A 19267-nucleotide genomic window follows, 5' to 3' on the forward strand; every position below is an offset into this window, starting at 1 on the left:
GAGAAGGATCAGGAAGCAATATTGGTTCCCCAGGTGTCTGGGGCCCCAAGACTAGGAACGGCACAGGTCCCAAACTGGGAGTAGTGAACCGATCAATCATATTTTTAGCAGAAACTATTAGCAAAACAATTCTTTTTGGAACCATGTATCAGTCAAGAAGATAATTTTCTTGGCTATTTTTGTCTTTTGGAATGATTTATTTTGACTCAAAGTATGGGTGTCGATATAATGATTTTGTGAGGTATATGTGGTCACAATAGTTGACCAAGAGTTCTGGGAGCTATGTGGTATGATGAATGAAGGTCCAGATATTGAAGTCACATAGCCCTGAATTTAAAATTCTTTGGTAGTATATAGTAACTCCAAGATTTTAGGAAAGTTCCTTAGTTCTTCTTTCTCTCACTTTCCTCCCGTGAAAATAAACATAGAATGGGTGCTTCACAAAGCTGTTGGAGGGGCAAACAAGAGAATATATGTAAAGTACTTGGAATTGTGGTGTGCACCAAAGGGCAGAAGTGTCATCACTGCCTGGAGAGTTTAAATATATGATGATTTCAGTATATCTAAACTGATACAAGGATTGGTTTAAGAGACCCATAGATTATGATTATGATGGCAACAAGAAACAAAATGAGGATGTCAGGACAGTGTACTGGTTAGTCTCTACCAACTTGACACAAAGCTAGACACATCTGGGAGGAGGAGTGATCATTTGAGCAATTTCTTCCCTCAGATTGGCCTGTGGGCATGTCTGGGGGGCATTTTCTTGATTGCCATTTGATATAGGAGGGCCCCTGCACTGTGGGTGGTGTCCTCCCTAGGCAGGTAGGCCTGGGCTGTATAAGAAAGGTAGTTGAGTGAGCCAGGGGAGCAAGCCAGTCACATTCCTCTACTGGTTGTGCTTCAGTTCCTCGTTCTAGGAATCTGTCCCGAGTTCCTTCCTGATTTCCCTTAAAGATGGTCTGTGCCTTGGATGTATAAAATGAGATAAATCCTTTCCTCCATGAGTTGCTTTTCAGTTACCCAAAGTTAAGATATCTCAAAAGGCAGCATAGTGTGAGCAGGGCATGGATCAGGAGAACTCAAGGAGGTATTGTGTATTGAAGAGGGCAAATCAAGGTTGTAGAGTGCCTTAGAACCCTGTTCCTCCTTTCTTGTTGTTCTAGTTTGCTGTCTGTTGCTGTGATAAGCATTATGACCCAACTTTGAGTAGAAAGATATAGTCCTAGTAAACAGGGGAAAGCAAAACAAAAGCTTTTGTTTCATTTTCTGTTGGGAAGTTTGCTTGTGTCCACTTCAGGGGGTCCCTGAACTACATTAGAGGTACACTGGAAGTAACTGAGGATCTGGCATTGCATCAGCTTTTCCTTTTTAAAATTAAATTGTTTTATTTGTTCTTTGATAGTTTCATTCGTGTATAGAGTGAGTTTTGAACATAACCTCTCTCTTTTCTCCTTGCCATGTCCACTGAACCCTCCTCTACTTTCATATCCTGTGCGTGTGTGTGTGTGTGTGTGTGTGTGTGTATGTGTGTGTGTGTCCCACTGAGTTTAATTAGGGTTGCTTGAACATATCAGTGCTGTTAGCAGCTTCGATCAGAGAAGTTTCTTTTTGCAGCACACACTGGTTAACATGGAGATTTGTAACTGGTCTAAGTGCTGAGAGTAAGAGACTGTTGAGTGTTCAGCCCTATGTGGGCATCCATGTCCTCCCCTCCACAGCCCAGGGAACATCGTGGAAGGAGAGGCAGCTATTCCTCTGCTGTGTCCTGGACACAGACGTAAAGAGCACTGGAGATGAGGATACATCTCGTAAACCTGAGGCTAAATCATTCAGATTTTATTTTTAATGAAATCTCTAATATCTCATGTTGTGTAAGGCAATTCACTAGCAGAATCCTTGATATCAGAGAGAGCGGGTGTGAGGGTCAGTGCTTCCCTTTTTATTGAAGACTTGAAAGTCTCTGAGTGCCAGCTTCTATCTGCACATGGGAACACTAAGAACCACATTTTTCTTTACAGGTTGCTCTGTTATTTAGGTAAGACACCAAAGCATAGCCTGACAGAATACAATAAATACAGTTATGATGATGGTGGTGATAATGGGGATAAAGTATAGTTTCCTTGGGTCATTGTAACAAATTGCCACAGATTATGTGGCTTACAAAATAACTGTTTTTTTTTTCACAGTGCATGAGACCAGAAGTGTGAAATCAACACATTGGCAGAGGCAGCTACCTTTAAGGACTTGAAGCAAGGCATTGTTCCACTGTTACTTCCCAGATCTCACAGTTTTTGCTAAACCTTGACAGTCTTAAACTCGTATCTATTTCCCTATGTTTAAACTTCATTCTGTTGCTGTGGCAAACACTCTGTCCAAAAGCAACTTGGAGAGGAAAGAGTTTATTTGGCTTATACTTCTAGGTCACAGTCCACCACTGAGGGAAGTCAGGGCAGGAACTGAAGGCAGAGCAAAGGAACAGTGCTGGCTTGTTCTCAGAATCATGCTCAGATCTCATCCATCCTTGTGTGGCAGTGTCTCTGTGTCTTATCTCTTTTAACAGGGATACATAAGTCACTGTATTTAGGGATCCCCCTGAATCCAGTTTACCTCATTTTAATTATATCTTCAAATACCCTATTGCCTAATAAGATCATACCTTAAGGTTCTAAGTAGATAGAAAATTTAAGAGACGTTGCTCAGTCTGCTACATAGTCATGCAAACAAAATAAACGCACAGCTGCAAAGCGTGATGGATGATGGAAGATTCCAATTAGATGGTTCATGACAGATACAGTTTTAAAGTAATATTTTATTGATTCTTTTGTTGTTGTTCTTTTTGAGACAAGGTCCCCTTGCAACCCCAGCTGGCCTGGAACTCACTATGCAGACCAGGCAGGCCTTGAAGTCACAGAGAGTATTGCATTTAGTGTATTTTGATCATATTCAGACTCCCTCCCCTATCTCTTCTCAGATTTACCCCCAACTCCCTAACCCCTCACTTCATGGCCTCTGTAATTTTTTTAAAGCACATCAAGCCTAATTTGTGTTCCCTAAATGCTTTTGGGTGTGGATCCATCCCCTGGAGAGAGGTGTGACACCCTTAAAGAAAACTGACACTTCCTCTCCCAGCAGCTGCCAATTACCAACAGCTCCTCAGCCAGGGTGGTGCTTTGTGCCACCTCCCTTCTCCAGACTGGGATTCTGTCAAGCTTAGACCTGCATAGGTTTATTTGGAGTAACTATGGGGGAGTGTTTGTTATCTCTACTTCGTTGACAAGATCCACTTCTCAATTTTTTTTTTTTTGACTTTGGGTAGGTATGTGAGGCCAAATCAGTGTTTTCCTATTCTGTCCAGGCTGTGGTTTAGTCTTCTCCTGCATCTCAGGAGGCATATACCATCAGACAAATTGAGGGTTTGACTGATCCTGGACTCTTGCTAGTGAACAGTGCCTTTGCATCTCACTTGTGACAGAATCAGGAAGAATCTTGGTACCCTGGAGCTCAGCACACACATACTCATGATAAATGCAATACCATTCTTCTGTAGTGATCAGATGCCGGCAAGGATAGCTTTGCCAGAGGGGAAGGAAGTAACCTGGAAGGTAATAACTAAGTGGACTATTAGATTCCCTTCTGTAATCCTAAACATGGTGCTGCTGCCTAGGCCCGTGTTGGGGGAAGTTGAGTTTGAGATCAGGAGAAATTCTCAGAGTGGCAGGACTTGAGAGCACTCTGGGAATTTTTCTGACCCCCCCCCCCCATGATCTCCAAAGAAGATTCTCTTTTCATAGGAAAAAAACCATTATCACTCCGGACAGAAGCATAATGAGATTTAATGCTTTAATGTGTGTGCAGTGGTGGAGATGTTTGGATAAAATGCAAGGCAGAAATGCAAAACAACACTTACTGGAATCTAAACCATCTCCTTCCCTTTAAAAAAAAACAACACTACTTTATTGGTCAAGTCCTACTGGGACCATTAGAGTTAAGGCTGTATCGTGTTTCCATTTTAAATCTCTATTTTAAGTACTTTTAACATAGGGTGTGCATTTTCAAGCCAGAGGGAATTTTATCTTAAACAGAAGGCGAAAGAGAAAAACAATAGAATTGCCATCTATTACTGAGAACACACTAAAACAAAATAAGAAAAATAAAAATGACAGTGTTTTCAGATAGTGTGTTATACTTCTATAGCTTAAAATCATTTTTTTAAAAGGAGAAGTTTGCTGGTTTTCACATTATCGTCGCTTTTATGAGGAAGGCAGACCTTCCTCAGGTGGAGAGACAAGAACGGAGGAAGTGGCCGGCTTGGATTACCACCCGTGACAGAGGTGCTGTGCTGCGTATACCCCACTGCTAACATCTACCATCAGTATCACCTCGTTTTGCAGGTTTTCACTCTCCTCCTGAGTACTTTGTGTCATCCATTTCAGCTTCTTGTTTCAGAGAACACTGTCCTAAGCTAGGAAGTCTGGAGAGAGAGAGAGAGAGAGAGAGAGAGAGAGAGAGAGAGAGAGAGACCTGCAGAGACAGAAGAGAGCATCAGATCTCCTGGAACTGGAGTTATGGAGTTATGGAGTTATGGTTGTGAGCTGCCCAGTGTGGGTGCTAGAAAAAAAATTTAGGACCACTGCAAGAGCAGCAATCATTCTTAACTGTTGATTGATTTCTCTTAGCCCTTTTAACTTAAATTTAATCCATTTCAAAGGAAAGACAATGACTTTTCAAGACATTCTTTACACAATTAGATTCAAAAACTTCCTCCAAATTGCCACATTAAATATGAAATAGGTCCACAGAATCCAAATTTAGAATTTCATCTAAAAACATCTAGATTCTCCAAATCTTGGAGGACCCTTGAATTCAAATACAAGGTTTGTGAGGGAAAGCAGGTGCTCACAAACTCAGGCTAGTAATAATTTTCCTATGTTTGTAATACTGTTTCCTTAAGTAATTCTGTGAAGCTGAATTTACACACCCAATAAATATACGGGAAATGAACTCATTAAGTTTTAACCATCAGCATGCTGCTTCTAATCACAAGATGTCTTGTTTCAACTCATGACTGCTGCATAATAAATTCAGTTACCTGATTTCTATTCTATTTACATCATCTTTTTTCCAGTGGGAGCAGAGGGGGCACTTCCATGAATGAGGGGAAGGAGCAACCTTCAAAGAGAACTTCATTACAATATGTATGTACTCGTGCACAAGTGTGTGGCATGGGCTAGTCTCATGAGCAGAAATGCAACATCTTTGCACTTAGACCCTCTTTGACTTCAAGGATGCTCTAACCAAAGGAGATTTCCTGCACTGTGTTGCCCAGCTCTGTTCTCTTTGTTCTTTTACCCAGCCTGCAGCAAAAAAAAAAAAAAAAAAAAAAAAAAAAAAAAAGGTTGTGGTGCTAAGAGCTGTCCAGGTTGAGACAAGGTCATGACTGTCTTCCTCTGTGTCCATCAACCAGTAGATGCCAATCTACAGTCACAGGATGCCTGTCATTTGGGGCTGTCAGGTGGCAGCACTCTGGCCATTAGAGGTGGTAATGCTCACATGGTTGCATTGGGCTCTAACCCTTACCCCAAATGAGCCATCTTCAGAGTGTTACACTCCAAAGTGATGGAAACATTTGAGGCTGGTGTGGAGGAATGCTGTATGGTGCTTTATAAATGCTAATGTGAGGAGTCTTTGAACACTTGTCTCTGTGTTTGCGTTTCTGAGATGACTGTATTCTAGCTGAGCAAGTGAAGACAGTAAGAGCCTCAGGCACACCCACTACCAAGTCAAAGTGTGGCAAGTTTTCTGCCTCCCTCTGTCTGTCCCTCCATCCCTCCATCCCTCAGTCCCTCCATTCCTCCATCCCTCCCTTCCTTCCTCCCTCTGTCCCTGCTTTATTGCTTGCTTGCTTGCTTACTTTTTTGAGTCACTGTCTCCCTGTAGCTCCAAATGGTCTGGAACTTGCTATGTAGACCAGGGTGCCCTTGATTTCATAGAGCTCCACAAGCCCCTGCCTCCTGAGTGCTGGTATTAAAGGCATGTGCCACCACGCCTGGTAGATTTCTTTTATAAAAAAAAACTTATTTAATTTTTTTACTGAGCTTTCAAAATTTCATACATTTCCCACTCACATCCAGACCCCGTCCCTTCCCCCATCCATGCCTTCCCCACTGCCGCCAAACCCTACACACTCTGCCATACATGCTGAGTCCTATTCATTCAAGCATTTGCACTCAAATGTCCTTCAGTGCAAATGCATCCACTGGAGCCTAGTCAGCCCATCCAGTGGTCATACACAAATCACTCTCACCTTCACCCAGCAACAACCAGTCTTAAATAGTTCTTGATCTAGTGCTGACCAGACACCTATTTCTCGCCTCCCCTTTGGGCCCTTGTTTGATTGAGCTGACATGGGTCCTCTGTTGGATGCCACTTCTGCCGCAGGTACACATGAGCGAGCCTCCATTGGCTTGGAAGTCTCCACCTCATATGTTCATAAACCAGCCCTGGCTCTTACAATCTTTCCTCCTCCTCTTCCTCAATAGTCCCTGAGCCATGGGTGGTGAGGTTCCATAGAGGAATCCCATCATACACTCTACAGTCTCTTAGTCTCCAAAAGTTGGCCAGTTGAGGCTTTCTGTGTGGAACACACTCTGATGTACATGGAAGCCTCATTGGTGAGAGTTGAGGGGTGCATTAGCCCTCTCTCTATCCTTTATTCCACTGTGTCCCATGAGTTTTGGTTATAGAAATTTGACTGCAGATGTGTCACCTAGTACTGGGCACCCCCCAGGGGCATGTTCTCTATGCCTTATCAGATGTGCAACTCTGCAGTAGCCTCCACCTGTTGTAAAAAGAAACTTCTTTGATGAGTGCTATATGGTATGTTTGTCACTCTAAGGGAGGTCTCTTCTATCTTGCACTGTGTTCCCTTCCAAGCAGTTCCCAGGTATACATATGCATTAATGTTCAGACATACATGCATTTCTCATAGGGGTTCTAGAGCATCATTTTCCCCTCTAGGTTTCCTAGACCCCCGAGATTCACTCATCTCTACTCTTTTCTTCCATCCGGCCTCCCTTCTCCCTCCCTCCCTTCCTAGTACCAGTGCCCCCACCATTCCCACCCCCCACCCAATACCTCCCAACTCCCACCATCCTTCTGTTCCCAAGTTCCCTTGCTCTCACACACTATGGTCCCTTGCATGTCCCTCCCTCTTTTCCTCCCTGTCAATTGCTCACAATTTTCCAACCTCCCTCAGGTAGCATCTGTTCTCTACTATCTCCCTTTCAGGTTGTTTATTTTCCTTTACCTTTATGTATCCTTTGCCTTTACCTGGCTCCTGGTGTTACTTCAGAATTTATTTACTCACATATAAGGGTTGGTGCTGTAATCCACAAATGAGGGAAAACATATGCTGCTTGCTTTTCTGTGTTTATGTTACTTCACTTAGTATAACACTCTCTAGCTCCATCCATTTACCTGCAAATTTCATAATTTCATCTTTTCCTACTGCTGAGTAGGACTCCATTGAGTAGATGGACCACATTTTCATTAACCATTCTTCAGTTGAGGGACTTTTAGGTTGTTTCCATTTCTTAGCTATTGTGAAGAGAGCAGCAACAAACATGTATGTACAGGTATCTCTAGAGTACGATGAGTCCTTTGGGTATATGGCAAGGAGTGGTATCACTGAGGGTTCTCCATACTGTTTTCCATATTGGTTGCACAAATTTGCATCCCCCCCCAGCAGTGAATGAGTGTTCTTCTTTCTCCACATCCTCTCCAGCATTTGGAGTCTTCTGTTCTCTTGATCTTGATCCTGGAGTAAGATGAAATCTTAAAGTGGTTTTGATTTGCATTTCTCTAATTACTAAGGATATTGAGTACTTTTTAAGGTGTTTCTGAGCCATTTTTATTTCTTTGCTTGAGAACTCTGTTTAGGTCTATTGCCCATCTTTTTATTGGGTCGTTTTCCTTCTTTATTTCTTATTTGAGTTCTTTGTATATTTTGGATATTAATCCTCTGTCAGATTTGTAGCTGATGAAGATTTTCTCCCAGTCAGTGGGTTTCCTCTTCCCTTTGTTTGTTCTGTTGCTGTACAGGAACTTTGTAATTTAATGAGGTCCCACTTATTGATTGTTGACCTTAGTCAACTGGTGTCTGGTTTAGAAAGTCCTTTCCTATGCCTATATCTTGTAGGGTGCTGCCTATTTTGTCTTCTACCAGTTTCTGAGTTTCAGGTTTTATATTGAGGTCTTTGATCCATTTGGAGTTGACTTTTGTGCAAGGTGAAAGATAAGGGTCAAGTTTCATTTTTCTGCCGGTGGAGATCCAGTTTTGCCAGCACCACTTGTTTAAGATGCTATCTTTCCTCAATTGTGTGTTCTTAGCACCTTTGTTGAATATCAGGTGGCTAAAATGATATGAACTCATGTTTGGGTCTTCTGTTTTGTTTCATTGATCTACGTGTCTATTTTTGTGCCAGTACTATGCTGTTTTATGACTGTAATATAATCTGAGATCTGGTATGGTGATCCCCCTAGCATTATTCTTTCTGCCAAAGATTGTTTTGGCTATCCAAGGCCTTTTGTGATTCCATGTGAATTTTAAGACAATTTTGTTAAGCTCTTTGAAGAATGTCATAGGTATTTTGATTGGGATTGCATTGAATTTATAAATTGCTTTTGGTAAGTTGGTCATTTTCACAAAATTGATTCTACCAATCCATGAGCATAGTAGATCTTTCCATCTCCCAGTTTCTTCCTCTATCTCTTTCTTTTGAGTTTTGAAATTTTCATTGTAGAGATCTTTAATGTTTTGGGTTAGGTTTATTCCTAAATATTTTATTGTTTTTGAGGCTATTGCGAATGGGAGGGTCTCCTCTAGTGCTTTTTCTGATTGCTTGTTATTGGTATATAGAAAGGCTACTGATTTTTGTAACTTGATTTTGTATCCTGCCAATTTACTGAAAGCATTAATCAATTCTAACAGTTTTCTAGTGGAATTTTTGGATTCTCATAAGTACAATACCATATCATCTGCAAATAGGGATAATTTGACTGCTTCTTTTCCAATTGGTACTCCTTTAATTTCCTTCTCTTGTCTTACTGCCATAGCAAGGGTTTCAAGCACTGTATTGAAAAGGAGTGGAGATAGTGATTAGCCCTATCTGGTTCCTGATTTTAGTGGGAATGCTTCCAGTTTTGCTCCATTTAGGATGATGTTGGCTATGGGTTTGTTGTATACAGCTTTAATTATGTTGAAGTGTGTTTCCTCCAAACCAATTCCTTTTAGGACTTTTAACATGAATGTATGTCAGATTTTGTCAAATGCCTTTTTTGCATCTATTGATATGACCCATGTGGTTTTTGTCTTTTAAGTCCATTTGTATGTTTTATTACATTTATTGACTTACAAATTTTGAATCATCCCTGCATCTCTGGAATAAAGCCAACTTGATCATGGTAGATGATCTTTTTGATGTGTGTCTGTATGCAGTTAATAAGTATTTTGTTGAGTATTTTTGCATCTATGTTCATTAAGGATATGGGTCTATAGTTTTCTTTTTTGGTTGTATCTTTACCTGGCTTTGGTATTAGAGTGATGCTGGCTTCATAGAAGGAGGTTGGGAGTTATTCCTCTGTTTCTATCTTTTTGAATAATTTAAGCAGTATTAGTTGTCGATTTTCTTGGACTGTTTGGTAGAATTCTGCTGTGAATCCATGGACTGGACTTATTTCTTAGTTGGGAGGATTTGTATTACTGTTTTGATCTCCTTATTTGTTATAGGTCTGTTTAGGCTGTTGAGCTCCTCTTAGTTTAACTTTGGTGGTGGCCATAAGTTTAGGAATTCATCCATTTCTCTCAGGTTTTCAAATTTAATGGCATATAGATTTTTAAAATATTCCCTTACAGTATTTTGGATTTTTTTGGTGTCTGTTGTGATGTTTCCCTTTTCATCTCTGATTTTGTTAATTTGGATTTTCTCTTTCTTTCTTTCTTTCTTCTTTCTTTCTTTTTTTGGTTAACTGGGCTAAGGGTCTGTCTATCTTGTTTAACCTTTCAAAGAATCGGCTCTTAGATTCATTGATTTTTCTGTATTACTTTCTTTGTTTCTATTTCATTAATTTCTGCTCTGAGTTTTGTTATTTCTTCTCGTCTACTAGATTTGGGTTTGGTTTGTTCTAGCCTTTCCTGAGTCTTCAGTTGTATTGTCAAGTCATTTACATGTGCTCTTTCTGATTTTTTAATGTAGGTGCTAAGAGCCATAAACTTACATCTTAGCACTGCTCTTAGGGTGTGCCAGAGGTTTTGTTGTGTTGTGTTCTTGTTTCATTTTGTTTCAGGAATACTTTTATTTCTTTCTTGATTTCTTCTTTGACTCATTCATGATTCAGAAGTATACTGTTTAGTCTCCATGAGTTCATGTATTTATTAGAACTTCTTTTGCTGTTGATTATAAGCTTTATTGCACTGTGGTCTGATAGAGGCATGGAATTATTTCAATTTTTTTGTATTTGTTGAGATTTGTTTTGTGCCCCAGAATGTGGTCAATCTTAGAATAAGTTGCACGAGCTGCTGAGTAGAAAGTGTATTCTTTGGTGGTTGGGTGGAATATTTTGTATGTATCTATTATGTCCATTGCATATAATATGCATTTAATTCAGATTTCTCTCTGTAATATCTTCTTCATCAATCGTTCCCTTCATTAGAATGAAGTAACCCTCCTATCTCTTTTGATGAGTTTTAATTTGAAGTCCATTTTGTCAGATATTAAAATTGCAGCACCTGCTTGCTCCTTAGGGCCATTTGCTTGGAATAATTTTTTTCATCCTTTCACTCTAAGATAGTGTCTATCCTTGGAAGTGAGATGAATTTCTTGAAGGCAACAAAAAGATGGGTTTTCTTTCTTGGTCCATTGTACTAGCCTGTGTCTCTTGACAGGGAAGTTGAGGCCATTGACATTTAGTGTTATTATTGAAAGGTGCAGATTGTGTACTGCCATTTTAGTTTCTTTGTCTTTGTGGCCCTATTTTGTTTTTCTGTTGTTATATCTTTCTTTATTTTCTTTCTGCAGCCTCTTGGGCACACTTATTTCTTTCTTTGGTCCATTGTATTGCTTCAAGTGTTCTCTGTAATGCTGGTTTTGAAGACATGAATTCTTTCTGCCTATTTGTGTCATGGAAAACTTTCTGTTCCCCTTTGACCTTGATAGATAGTTTTGCTGGGTAAAGTATTCAGGGTTGACCTCCATGGTTGTTTAGAACTGGGAATACTTTGTTCCAGGCTCTTCTGACTTTCATAGTTTGTATAGAAAAGTCAGCTGTGATTCTGATGGGTTTTCCTTTATATGTAACCTGTTGTTTTTCTCCAGCAGCTTTCAATACCCTCTCTTTGTTCTGTACACAATGTTTTTACTATGATATGCCAAGGGGACTTTCTGTTTCATGTCTTAATGTTGTTCTCTCTGCTTCTTGAATCTCTATAGGTATATCTTTCCCTAATTTAGGGATGTTTTCTTCTATAATCCTGTTGAAGATCTGTTCAATGCCATTGGTTTGATCTTCTTCTCCTTCCTGTATGGCTATAATACATAGATTTGGTCATATCATGTTGTCCCACATTTCCTGAGTATTCCATTCCTGTGGTTTTTTTGAATTTTGCATAGTCTTTGCTTAAGGAGTCCAGATCTTCAACTTTACCCTTCAGTCTTGATATTCTGTTTTCTATTTCATTCATTCTGCTTGTGAGACTTTTTCCTATTGTTTCTACCTGTTTTATCGAGTCTTTCAGTTCTGTGTTCATTTCCATTTGAGTTTTCTTCATTATTTCTATCTCTTTAGTGAATTTGCTTTTAAAATTATAAATTGTTTTTGATATTTCATTAAGCCACATATTTGTATATTCTTGAGATTCTGTCAAAAGTTTATGCCTTTCCTCTGAATTCTTTGAGTTGTTTGTGTTTTCTTATAATTCTTTGATCATGTTTATAATTGTTCTTTTAAATTCTGTGTCCTGGGGTTCTACAGGGTGGTTCTCAATGTTCTGCACTTCTGTAGAATTTGTGGGTTTTGTTGGGGACATATTTTCTTGTTTTTCATATTGTTCGTTTTTTTGCCTTGCCATCTGGGCATATGGATGTTCTTTGTCAGTTACGTGTTCAACAGGAGCATCTACCCTGCTTTTGTGTGATTTAGTTTTGGTTCAGAGCCCTGGATGAGCAGGTCTGTCTGCCTGATCCTGATGCTGAGAGTTTGGTTGTGAGGGGGCTGCCTGTATGAGGACTTAGTGATCTATGGTAGGGTGGGTGGTTAATCTGGTTTGGGAAGGTAGTCAGGGATTTGGAGTTAAGGAGTGAAAGCCAGCCTGTGATAAAGGCCTGTGGGGAAGGACAGTGATGAGAGGAATGGGCCTGGTAGAATTGTTAACAAACTTTGAATCTCATAAAATGGAGAAAGTGATGTTTCTGATTTTGTTGATTTGGATTTGCTCTTTTTTTGGTTAACTGGGCTAAGGTTCTGTCTATCTTGTTTAGCTATTTGAGGAACCAGCTCTTAGATTCATTGATTCTTTGTATTGTTTCTATTTCATTAATTTCTACTCTGATTTTTGTTCTTTCTTCTCATCTGTTGGATTTGGGTTTCATTTGTTCTTGCTTTTTCAGAGTCCTGAGTTGCAATATTAAGTCATTTATTTGTACTCTTTCTGATTTTTTAATGTAGGCACTTAGAGCTATATACATCCCTTTTAGGAGTGCTGTTAAAGTGTTCCAGAGGTTTCGTTGTGTTATATTGTCCTTTTTGTTTAATTCCAGGAACACTTTCATTTCTTTTTCAATTTCTTCTTTGACCCATCCATCATTCAGGAATGTGTTGTTTAATTTCCATGAGTTCATATAGTTTAGGGCTTCTTTCAGGGTTCATTTTAAGCTTTATTGCATTGTGGTCTGATAAAATGCATGGAATTATTTCAATATTTGGTATTCGTTAAGGTTTGTTTTGTGCCCCAGTATGTTATCAGTTTTTGAGAAAGTTCCATGGAGTGCTGAACAGAAGTACTCTTTGGTGCCTAGGTGGAATATTCAGTAGATGTCTGTGAGGTCCATTTGATGTATGGTGTCGTTTAATTCAAATGTCTCTCAGTTTTTTCTTTGTCTGGTTGACCTGTCTAATGGAAACAGTGGGGTATTAAAGTCCCCTACTATTACTGAGTTGGGATTAATCTGTGCCTCAAAGTCCTGTAGTGTTGTTTTTATGAATTTGGGTGCACCAGAGTTTGGTGCATATATGTACATGATTATAATATCTTCTTGGTTAATTGTTCCTTTGATTAGTTTTAGTTTGAAGTCTATTTTGTCAGATATTAGAATTGCAACCCTGCTTGTTTCTTAGTGCCATTTACTTGGAATATTCTTTTCCATCCTTTCACCTTAAGGCAGTGCCTGTCCTTGAAAGTGAGATGGGTTTCTTTCAGACAAAAAGGATGCATTTTGTTTCTTAATCCATTCAACTAGCCTGTGTCTTTTGACTGGAGACTTCAGTCCATAGATATTTAAAGTTATTACTGAAAGATGTGTATTGGTTGCCATCATTTTGATTACTGTTTTCATTATTTGTCTAATTTTTGTTTTCACTATTATACCTTCATTAAGTTTCTTTCTGTTGCCCCTGGAGTATAGTTGTTCCTTTCTCCATTATTTGTATTGCTTCAAGTATTCTTTGAAGGGTTGGCTTTGTGGACATGTATTCTTTCAGCCTATTTGTGTTGTGGAAGATTTTTATTTCCCTTTCAACTGTAATAGATATTTTTGCTGGGTAAAGTATTCTGGGTTAGCATCTATGGTAATTTAGAATTGGAAATACCTTGGTCCAGGCTCTTCTGGCTTTCATAGCTTGCAGTGATATGTCAGCTGTAATTCTGATGGGTTTTCTTTATATGTGAGTTGTTTTTCTTTTGCAGCGTTCAGTATTCTCTCTTTATTCTGTACATTTAGTGTTTTTACTATGATATGCCTTGGGAGTATCTTTTCTGGTCATGTCTATTTGGTGTTCTATGTGCTTCTTGTATTTGTATGGGGATGTATTTCCTTAATTTTGAGACATTCTCTTCTAAAATCCTGCTTAAGAACTGGCCAATACCATTAACCTGAACTTCTTCTCCTTTTTTTTGCCTATGATGTGTAGATTTGGTCTTTTCATGGTATCCCACATTTCCAGCATATTCCAGTCTTTTGTTCTTTAAATTTTTTCATAATCTGTGCTTGAACAGTTCAATTCTTTAACTTTATCGTCCAGTGCTGATATTCTGTTTTCCATTTCAAATCAAGAACATGATGAGGGATTACTTTAAAAACCTATACTTATGCCGGACGTGATGGTGCATGCCTGTAGTCCCAGCACTTGGGAGGCAGAGGCAGGTGGATCTTTGTGAGGTCAAGGCCAGCCTTGTCTACATAGTGAGTTCCAGGACAGCTGGGACTACAGGGAAACCCTGTCTCAAAAAGACAAAAAAAAAAAACAAAACCCCAAAACCCCTATACTTTATAAACTTTGAAAATGTAAAAGAAATGGATAGCTATCTAAAATCATGAGAACCACCAAAGCTAAACCAAGATGAGATCAACAGTTTAAACAGACCCATGATATATAAGGAAATCAAAACAGTAATACAAAGCCTCCTGACTTAAAAAAGCCCAAGGCCAGATTGATTTACAGCAGAATTTTACCAGAAATGTAAAGAAATTTGCAACCAATACTACTTAAATTATTCAAAAAAATAGAAGTGGAGGGAGAACTCCCAAATTCCTTCTATGAAGCCAGCATCACTCTAATACCAAAAAACCAGGTAAAGCTACAACCAATAAAGAAAACTGTAGACTCATATCCTTAATGAACATAGATGCAAAAATTTTCAACAAAATACTTGCAAAATGCATTCAGACACACATCAAAGAGATCATTCATCATGATCAAGTAGACTTTATTACAGAGATGCAGGGATAGTTCAATATATGCAAGTCAATAAACATCATAAATCATATAAATGGATTCAAAGACAAAACCCACATTGCCATCTCAATAGATGCAGAAAAGGCCTTTGACAAGATTCAACATGCATTCATGATAAAAGTCCTAAAGGGAATTGGACTGTAGAGAATATACCTCAACATAATTAAAGCTATATACAACAAACCCACAGCCAACATCATTGTAAATGGAAAAAACTGGAAGCATTCCCATTAAAATCAGGAACCAGACAAAGATGTCCACTAACTCCACTCTTTTTCAATATAGTGCTTGAATCTCTTGCTAGAGCAATAACACAAGAGAAGGAAATTAAAGGAGCACTAATTGGAAAAGAAGAGGTCAGATTATCCCTTTCTGCAGATGATATGATACTATGTCTAAGAGATCCCAAAAAATTCCACCTGAAAACTCTTAGAACTGATTGACACTTTCAGTAAAGTGGCAGGTTACAAAATTAATCTATGAAAATCAGTAATCTTTCTATATACCAAAAAAAAAGCAATCAGAGAAAGAGTACAGGGAAACCCTCCCAAGTACAATAGCCTCAAAAATATCTCAGAATAAACCTGAGAATAAACCAAAAACATCAAAGATCCCTACAATGAAAATTTAAAATATTTAACAACAGAGATTGAGAAAGACACCAGAAGATGGAAGGACCTCCTATGTTCAGGGATTGGAATAATTAATATTGTGAAAATGATCATTCTACTAAAAGCAATCTATATCCCAATCAAAATTCCCATGACATAATTCACAGAATTTGAAAAAAAAATCCTTAAATTCATATGGAAGCACAAAAGACCCAGGACAGCCAAAGCAACCCTGATCACAAAGAGCCACCCTAGGGGGATTCTTATGCCAGATCTCAAAGTTCACTAGAAAGTTATAGTTGTAAAAGCAGTATGGTACTGGCACAAAAGTAGACACATAGATCAATGGAACATAGTTGAAGACTCAAACATGAGTACACGCAATTTTAGCCACCTGATATTTGACAAAGGTGCCATGAACACACACTGGAGGAAAGAAAACATCGTCAACAAATGGTGCTGGTGAACTGGATCTCCACCTGTAGAAGAATGAAACTAGATCCTTATCTTTCACTTGCACAAAAGTCAACTCCAAATGCATGAAAAACCTCAATATGAAACTGGAAACTCTGAAACCTACAAGATATAGGTGTAGAAAGGACTTTCTAAATAGGACATCAGTTGCTCAGGAATTAAGGTTAACAATCAACAAGTGGGTCCTCATTAAACTGAAAAGCTTCTGTACAGCAAAAGAAATAATCAAGAAAGTGAAGAGAAAACTCATAGAGAGGGAAAAAAAACTTCACCAGTGACACATCTGACAGAGGTTTAACATCCAGAATATATAAACTAAAAAACAAAGAAGAAAGAAAATAACAAAAAATAAAAGCCAATTAAAAGATGGACCAAAAATCTAAACAGTGAGTTCCCAGAAGAATAAAGATGGCTAAGAAATATCTTTAAAAGTTTTCAACATTGTTAGAAATTATGGAAATGCAAATTAAGCCACCTTAGTATTTCATCTTACCCCAGTCAGACTGGCTAGGATCAAGAGAACAAATGATATCAAATGCTGGTGAGGATGTAGAGAAAGGGGAACGCTCATCCACTGCTGGTGGGTTGCAAACTCATGTAACCCCCTATATAACAAACTAAAAATGAACCTACCATATGACCTGGTTATAGCACTGCTTGGCACATACCCAAAGGATTCATCCTATTGTAGAAATAGTTCTACAACCATGTTTGTTGCTGCTCTTTTCACAATAGCAAAGAGATGGAAGTGGCTTAAGTGCCCCTCAACTGATGAGTGGTTAATGAAAATGTGGTACATTTACACAATGGAGTTCTTTCTATTCAGCAGTAAAGAAAGAAGAAATAATGAAAATTTCAGGTAAATGGATAGATCTAGAAACTGTTATACTAAGTTAAGTAACATAGACTCAGAAAAACAAAAGATGTATGTTTTCCCTCATTTGTGGATCCTAGCACCAAATCCTTATAAGTGAGTGCATATTCTGATGTAACTGCAGAATAATTGAAGGAAACCCAAGAGGTAAAGGGAAAGAAGAAACCCAAGAAAGAAGAACAGTAGGAGACAGGCGTTACTAGGGGAGAAATGTGTAAAAGGGGGTAGTTAAATGGGAGAGGGAGAAAGAGGGTTATACAAAGACTTATGGGAATAAAGGAGAAGAAGGAGCTCAAGAGAGATGAGACTATAGCAGACAGAAATTATGAAGGGGGAAATGGGGAAAATGGGGGCATTTTAAATGGGGAGGTTGGGGAGGGAGCCTAAGATGGGGAGAGAAAGAGGATAGTGTCTAGACAGCATAAAACACCAGAGGGAATTGTCTTAGTCCAAAAACCTACTGAAAAAATCACACATACACTAGCTGCACTTGAGTCTGTGAGTATAGATGAAGACTGCATAGCAGAAACAGTGCGATACAGGAGAAACCTTCCTTTGTGCTGTTTCCCAGGATAATCAAAGAGCCTCCAAAAATTACACAGACTATTGCCACAGTCCTTGGTTGCCTCCCAGAACTTGATGGTAAGACTCTATTGCTGACGACAGGACATACTTTGGACACTGCATTTGGAGCAATGGAGCTGGAACTGACCTGGAGGCCACCTCCCCTGTAGGCTAGCTCTCATTACTTTGGAGAGCACTACATGAGCTGCTAAGGGAGGACATTAGTTGATGGTCCAACCGCAGCTTCGAGGCCTAAAAAACACATCAATGACCAGCACAGGAAAGACATTGGTGCAGTGTTGCCACCTTATCTAGGGGTTACCTAATTGGACTTAAAGTACACTAAGTGGGAGGAAACACATATGTGATACTGTAAACCTAGCCAAATACAAGTAGCTGGAGAAGTCATAGATCTTAGAGAAAACTCCAAGACTGTCGCATCCCTAGACAAATTTAATTTCTTACCATATGCAAAATATGGATCTTTAAATCTATAGACAAGTACCCCAGTCACCACCCAGCAAGGAACATTCTTTTTTAAGAGACAGAGATGATTACCGAGTTCACCAACTGGTCACACACAGAAATTGTCTGTGAACTGCCCAAGCCTAAGTGGCACATCTAGGATGCAACCTCTAGACCTAAGGCTCACGGAATGTAGAACAAGGGATGAAAAGAACACTAATACATCTTTCAACTCTCACTAATGACGCTCCTCCATGCAACAGAGGGCCAGGAACACAGAAGGTCACAAATGGCCAAAACACTGAGAATAAGAGTCTGCACAGTGTGGGTCCTTGAACAGGACTCCTATGTTAAAATCCATCCACCCAGGGCTAAGGGACCATTACGGAGGAGGGGGTAGAAAGATTGTAAGACCCAGGGAGGAGGTGCATGGCCATATGGAAACAGTCCTACAGGCACCTCAGACCCTTCTCATGCAAACCTACAGCAATGGTGTCAGCATGAACAAGACCCATGCAAACTTGGGCAGACAAAAACCTGGAAATGAATAGCAGGCCCCGATCTTTGTCAAAGAATTATTGGTAGCTGATTACTACTGGGTGAAGAAGAGCTGATATTCTTAAAGGGAGGGACTCTAGATAGGCTGCCAGGATCCCAGTGGATGAACTTGTACTGAGAGACATTTGGAAACACTAACTTGACATGATAGGCCTTAACACAATGACAGTATGTATGAACTGCAGTGGGTGCTATGGCAGGGTGCCAAAGGGAAGGGGGTATAAAGATAATTTTCTGTATGAAAAACACAAAAATTCAATAATTATTTTTAAATGGAGAAAGTGAAGCTGCTTGTTTCATTTTAGACCTAGATTTGGGGTCCAATGGGTCATATAAATTCATGTGTTTTTAAAACATTTAAAATATCTTTGAAAACAAGATTTATATTTTTTGGTTTTAATTATGTGTATGCATGTGTGCCTGTGTGGGTATGTGCACAGGAGTGCAGGAGACTGGAGAGGCCGAAAGAAGATGTCGGATCTCCTGTAGCTAGAGTTACAGCTAGTTGTGAACAGCCTGATATGGGTGCTGGGAACCAAACTCAGGTCCCCTAGAAGACCAGCAAGCCCTCTTAACCACTGAGCCATCTCTCCGGCCCCCTCATGTACATTATATTTGATCTATCTTGTTGGGTAAATATCAACTGTGGCAGCAAAGAGATGGTATACTTAGGACAAGGTGGTAAAAGGGTTTTTTTTAGACTAGATTTTTA

The sequence above is a fragment of the Nannospalax galili genome, unplaced genomic scaffold (genome assembly GCF_000622305.1).
Source record: "Nannospalax galili isolate Female #2095 unplaced genomic scaffold, S.galili_v1.0 scaffold213, whole genome shotgun sequence".
In the NCBI taxonomy this organism is placed as follows: domain Eukaryota; kingdom Metazoa; phylum Chordata; class Mammalia; order Rodentia; family Spalacidae; genus Nannospalax; species Nannospalax galili.